We start from the raw sequence: 6,954 nt of genomic DNA, 5'->3' as shown, positions 1-6,954 counted from the left end.
ACTTAAGTAATACCTTTTTTTAAAAACAATTATTTAAATTAATATCCACTATTTTATTATAGATCAAAACAAGTTATCTTCAACAAATTTCCTTATATTTGTATTATAAAAATATTTAACAAATATATATATATATATATATATATATATACCTATTTTTATATTTTATTTATATGTATTATTATAATATAATACATTATATTATTATTGGATAAACTTAATTTTATATAACACGATTTTAATAACATTTTTAATTTATTAAATTTAAACATAAATAATTAATAAGCAACAACTGAATACAATATTAGTTATTAGTTTAATGAATAAAAATATAATAAGCACATACTCTTTACGATGACATGTACTGCCAATACAACATACTTAATAATAATAATTATTATGATAATGATAACAATATTATCACATAAACCTTATTTAGATTAATGTATAATTAATAAATCTCACAAGTTATAATATACCTAATATATATAATAGTAATATAAAACATGGCGCAGTCGGTAGGATGACATAACTGCCAATAGGTACAACATATTTATAATAATAATAATAATGAAAATGATAATTATAAATTATAAATGACAATTATATTTATTTAGATCTTTCATTAGCTTTACTCAGCCAAATACTTGCGATTGTTTCTATTTCTTTAATAGATTTATCAGTTAAATTTGCTGATGAATGTATAGCTTCTAAAACAAAACAAAGTTGAATTATACCATTAGTCAAATTTGTATTATTATTTTATTCATTACTTTAAACCTATATTTAAATAATAAAAATAATTAACTAAAATTCTAAGGATTATTAAATAGTTGTCATAATATTTTATATTGTGTTAGTTTTTAAGAAGTAGTAATAGTTAATAGTGGATTTTCTTGCCTAATAATAGTAGTAATATGTCCATAGTATTATAGGTAAAATAATATTTCCTATTGTTAGTTAAAAATATATATTGTATATGGATGGTGCACGGGTAAAAGGGAATAAGACTTATCAATATAATATTATATCCGTCGATTTATTCCATTTTGTCGCATTACCATGGTGCGTAACATGAGTGATAATAATACTATCAAATATCAATGTTGAATGTTGTTATGGATCTAATAATAACTCTATACCTATTAATTGTTAAGTAATAATAAATTAGCTCAGTAGTCAGTGCCCAGTGGCCAGTAGTGAACTGGTGAATGTTTAATCATAGTTTTGTACAATACTACAATAGCTGAGTTGTGTTTTTTTTTTTAAAAAAAAAAACAATTTTGTTGTTTTGTTTTGTATTTTATTTTATATGGTTTAATAAATACCAAGGTAGGTATACAATTGTCATTATAGTTAATTTAATACATTTTATCTCCAATAATACTATGTTTACTAAAAGAATTATGCTTAAAAGGTAATAAGTAAAATAATATGATTGAATTATAAAATGTGTAAAAGGGTATAAGTCACTTATGTGCTAGGTATAGTTATTAACATTTTCAAAATGTTATGTTTTACAATAGTAAGGTAACTCATAATTTGACACTTTATTAGAATAATAATTTTAAAATAAAATTATTGAAGAAATGAGAGGTTTATCCTGTTTTCTGAAAAGTAATGGTTTTTTACTTATTCCCTTTTACCCGTGCACCTCCATATATAAATATATATATCTGTGTTTATTATTTTTGGATATTTTAAAATTAATTTATAACTATATACTCCCAATAATTACCCTAGTAAAATATCAGAGTATTCTAATGTTATAATAATCTAACAAATATTAGATTTTTTTATAAATTGAACTTGCTGTTTTCTCATAACATAAATGTACACTAGATTAGAGTATTTGGTATGATTTATCCTGACATTTTAGGTATTAATATAAGTATGAGTGTTATTAACTTATAATTCAGTCTTAAACAACATTCGGACCTTCATTATACAGTTGTGCAGAGTTAATTGTCCAACTTTAAAAGAATAAAAGTGCTGAATTTTCTAACTTACAAAGAATAGGTTGGTATTAGGTAACAAGTAATAGGCAAATTATGATAAACAAATTATGAATAAAAAATAATTTAAATTACTCACTTGTGAGTAATGATGCCAGGATAGTACCATTAAAAGCAGTTTTGTTGTTTTTGTGTCCTGTATAACTAAAAGATTTAGCATACTCATTTGTTATTAATTTTCTTAATATGCGTCTGACTGATTGTCTGAAATTAGATCCACCAATCATGGCCAACATTTTCACCTAAATTTTAAATGGATTTTTATGGACAATTATTTAAATGAATATTTTAATTTGCTCATAATAACTAATAAGTGATAACTTACCATTTTATCATATAATGTTCTGTCATTAATCAAAATCTCATTGAAATTTGTTAATGTTAACTCATTTGCTATTGGAAGCATTGCACATGTATTTTCGAATTCATCATTGGTAGTTGATGACACTGCAATAGATGAACTTTGTTTACATAAAATATCTTGTTTTTCTTGTATACTGTTAACAACCATCATGATTGTATGAAGGTAGTCTCCCTGTTCTTTGCATCCAGCGTTTAATGTGATTAGTTGTCTTAAGATCTGTGTTTCAACTTCTATAATAATAATAATAATAATAATAAAAAGAAAATATTTAGGTACATGTTGTTGCACATTTTTAGGTATGTTTGAAACTGAACCAATACAACATATTGGGCAATTGCCAACAATGTTCTATGTTTAAAAATTTAACAATAATTTGTTTTATTATTTGTCATACAATTATTATTGTTTTAATATTTTAAGCATAAGTACAGCATTTTTTTTTTTTTTTGTAGATACTTACATAGGTAATAAAGTCTATGAATGATAAAATAATAACATATTAGCTGGAATATTTAATAGAAATATTGAATTAGAAATAAAATTAAGCTATCTGTACCTACTACAATAAATCATTAACATTTTAAAATAATTTTTCAAATTCTTTGAACTACCTGAAGAAATATGAGTTTTCTGCTTATTATTTTGAGCTAAAGACACTAAACTCCCAAAGTCAATATCATTACTTAGGTTAATCTCTGGCATGGTGTCTGTTTGATTATTAACTGTTTCTCCTAAATCAAGAATAATTTAAAATTAAATTTTACTTACAATGTATGAAATAGAGAAATTTATTGTAAACTAATATATTGTCTAATATTGATAAAAATATATAGTAAAATTAAAAATATATATTGAGATATTCAAGGTTAAAGCAATGAACACAATAATTTGTGAAATAATAAACTACACAAATATATTATATCTAGGAACTGATCTATACTTAGAATTAAACCTTGAGTGTTTAAATACCTAATACAAATTTAAAATATGTAGTATGAAAAATAAGTTTTATTTCTAAAAATGACTGTAAAAATAAATAAATAACTGTACCTGGAAGATTGTAGTTTTGATCCTTGTTACCAATCATAGCTGTTAATTTTCAAACCCTTTACCAACACTATATATGGTTATCAATAACTGTAAATGATGATTCATCTAAGGATTATATTACCATATTGATTAGTTTATTACTTCATTTAAGTCAAATATGAACAGTCGTTAATAATTAAAACTACCTACTAATATACTTTATAATTAAAAAACCTAAGTTTTTTATTTATCGAACTAATACAATCCCTACTTGATATTATTACCAATATTATCAATAAAAATAGTCTTTACCTGAAGAGATGTAGTTTTGATTTATTAAACAGCTAAAACCATTACTAATGAGCATATCTTGGTTGTTTTCTTCATTGTTAATTGCAATCAAAAAAAAAAATATATATATATATATATATATAAGAGCTAAACAATTGATTACCTATAATGCATCAGTTATAAGCCATACATAATAAAATTAAAAATTAAATAACATACCAACAATGTTTTGGTTTTCATTTGTTATTATATTTAAATTATCTTCAATTATACTACATTCTGTATTATTGTTCTGCTGTGTGACATCTTTTTCTAAAAATCAAATTGAATTATTGTATTATACGTAACATGATATAAATGTATTTTAGTAAAAACAATGATTTAACAAAGCATATCTTACTTTAAATTTTGGAAATGGAGGTAGTTCATTATCTGATTGTTTTTCATCACTACTTAATTCACTAAAATCAATTTCTTTGTTATTTTTCTTTTTACGTTTAGTTGATGTATTTTTGACAATTAATTGTTCACTTTCTGATGTACTTTGTGCAAGGGTTTCATTTGCAAATTTTGAAGCATCCTTATACACGGTGAACATTTTATTGCATATCACTTTTATTGGATATAGTTTCCAATCATTTTCTGGAGTTGACCGGTTTTTTATAGCTGTTTGTAATTTAATTGACCCAAATTTTAAAGGCCAGAAACATTCTTCAAATTTCTGATCCAATTACTTGGAATCACTTCAATTATATTTTTTCATTTTTGAATTTGACCACATACCAGCCAGCAGCACACATATTATAATAAAAACTGTAACTTAAGTAATAATATACATTTTATTTACAAACAAATATATACATGGTTTTATTGTATACAGAAATGTTAGCTTAAACTATATCAATAAATTATTCATCAGTATGAAGTAGTGGCATTACTACAAATCCTTTAGTATGAGGTAAGCGAACTAATTTATGAAGAATATTTGACACTGGCCAATATGAAAAACATTCACTTAAACTATCGACAAGATGAATGCCAATTAATGAAGAATCTAATGGTTTTGTGTAGAAATTATTTACATTATTATATTTTCGACCTATGACAACAACTTGATTCAGTTTCTGACAGTAAGCAAAATTTGAAATTTCAATTATGGAATTACACTTTAATTTGCAACAAGAATTCTGTAAATTGATACTTAATTTAAAATTGGAAAAAATAACTTCTTTAAATTGAGGGTCAGTAGTACCATTTATTAAAACTCCATCACTGTGTTCTTTTTGGAATTTAAAACTACCTTTTTTTATTTTCTGTTCTAGTATTGTGTGTAAAGTACTTTCTTCTGATAAACGTCGAACTATTTGTGATAATACATTATTATGTGTTCTTAAAAGCTTTTTAATTTTTTGAAGATAATTTTCAGAAGAAAAGTTACTAAATAAATTAAGTTTCCATATTTTCTAGCATCATCAGTAATGTGTAAAAGATTGTGAAAATTATGGGATAATATTTGTGGACCATAAATTAATTTAGATGATAGAACAAAAATTTTAAAAGCTCTTCGGCATAATCAGTCATTGTTTGCATTAATAATCTGACAATAAAATGCGTACAGCAACATGAAGAGTTAAAAAATGTTCATACTTTTTTTATCTAAATTGTTTTCTAAAACAATAACTCCAGTATAAAAGAAATTGTCTTAACTCTGTAGCTTTGTATCGTTTAGCTTCTTTAATAGGCCTGGGCTTTCTTACGAACTCGTGGGGAATATAATTAATAAGGTTTAATAATGCATCAGATATTATATTAACAGATCTTGATTGTAACTTATGAGGAGGTCGACCAAAACACCATGTGTTAACTAATAGCTTTTTAACCACTCCCAGACATATCAAGTGCATATAGTCCAACGGGACATCGGTAACTAGGCCTAAATTGGGAATTCTTTGTAAAATTGTATGGCCAGTGTGGTGTTCTGGATCAGTTTGATTAATAAAATCAGTATCCGTCCTTTTAGTAAATGTTATATCAGGGAAAACAACATGATCTAAATATTCTCCTTCTTGCATACATTTTGAACAAGAAGAATATCCACTGTGTCCTTCAGTTTGAAGAACACTAGCCTTAGCAACAGCATTAAATAATAATATTGAAATTTTGAAACTAAAATTTTTATCACTAATGTGTATACCATTTAATGTTAAATTAACGGCTTCATTTATGAAATCTTCTAGTAATTCATTAAAATCTGATGGTTTATCATACCCATGATAGATAGCAATACAAAATATATTTAAAGGCAATAAAATATCAACATTAGTTAATAAACATAAGATCGAATATACTTGACTTTGTGATGAGTCACTAAGAGGCAATCCATCAATATTAATAGCAACATTAATAATATCAGGAATATTGGAAACATTTACTTTTTTAACATATTTATAAGACCATTTTATAAACCAAAATAGTAGTATTTTCCAAGATTTATATCACGCAAAATGGTTTCTCTGAAAATGTCCTTGGATCTTTTGAAATATTTTTCAAATCTGATATTTCCTTTTATTAAGAATTGATAATAATTCTTTCAAAGCAACATGAGAAATTTTATTCCTAATAGCCCATTCTCTCAAACGATCAGGAATAGGTATTTTTGAGATTCCCAAAACATTATCACTTACAAAATTGTTTAATGAACTACATTTTGGACTAGTTGATACAAATTTTGAAAAAGATAAATCATTATTTTCAATGGAATGTTGTAAGAAGTCACCAAATACATTAGAAACATTAGTTTTTAGTACACAGAAATCATTCTGTACATCTATAAAATTTGACTGACATAAAGTACTTGCAGTATTAGGATTACATTGAGTAGGTAATGAAATAGTTAATGTTGTATTATCTTTTCTAATAACATCCAAAGTTTCAAGTTGATGCTTCACATTTTTATTAAACTGAGACTTTGAAGTTGGGCGCATTTTTTTAATAGAATTAGATTTTTTAGAATCCATAATATAAAATCCACTACACATTAAATATGAAAAAAAATTTTAATTTATTTTAGATGTATTTTTGTGAACCTATTTATTTATTGATATCACATTTATTGAATATTATAAAATAAAGATAAATAGGTTCTAAAAATAATAGGTTTCTTAATAGTATTTAGGTAGTTTATTTTATATTTATTTTAAATACCTTAAATAATCATTCACACTGGGCCCTAATCTGGCACTAATTTTGAATTTT

At 24.3% G+C, this 6,954-nt stretch overlaps 1 pseudogene; it reads right to left on the bottom strand.

Annotated features, from left to right (window-relative positions):
- Positions 1–465: 465 nt before the first annotated feature.
- On the bottom strand, positions 466–4,499 carry LOC126554656 (uncharacterized; annotated as a pseudogene).
- Between the last annotated feature and the right edge of the window lie 2,455 nt (positions 4,500–6,954).

Source organism: Aphis gossypii, unplaced genomic scaffold (genome assembly GCF_020184175.1).
Source record: "Aphis gossypii isolate Hap1 unplaced genomic scaffold, ASM2018417v2 Contig00572, whole genome shotgun sequence".
Classification (NCBI taxonomy): Eukaryota; Metazoa; Arthropoda; class Insecta; order Hemiptera; family Aphididae; genus Aphis; species Aphis gossypii.
Note: the sequence above shows the minus strand (reverse complement) of the source record. Positions and strands in the feature narration are given on the sequence as shown.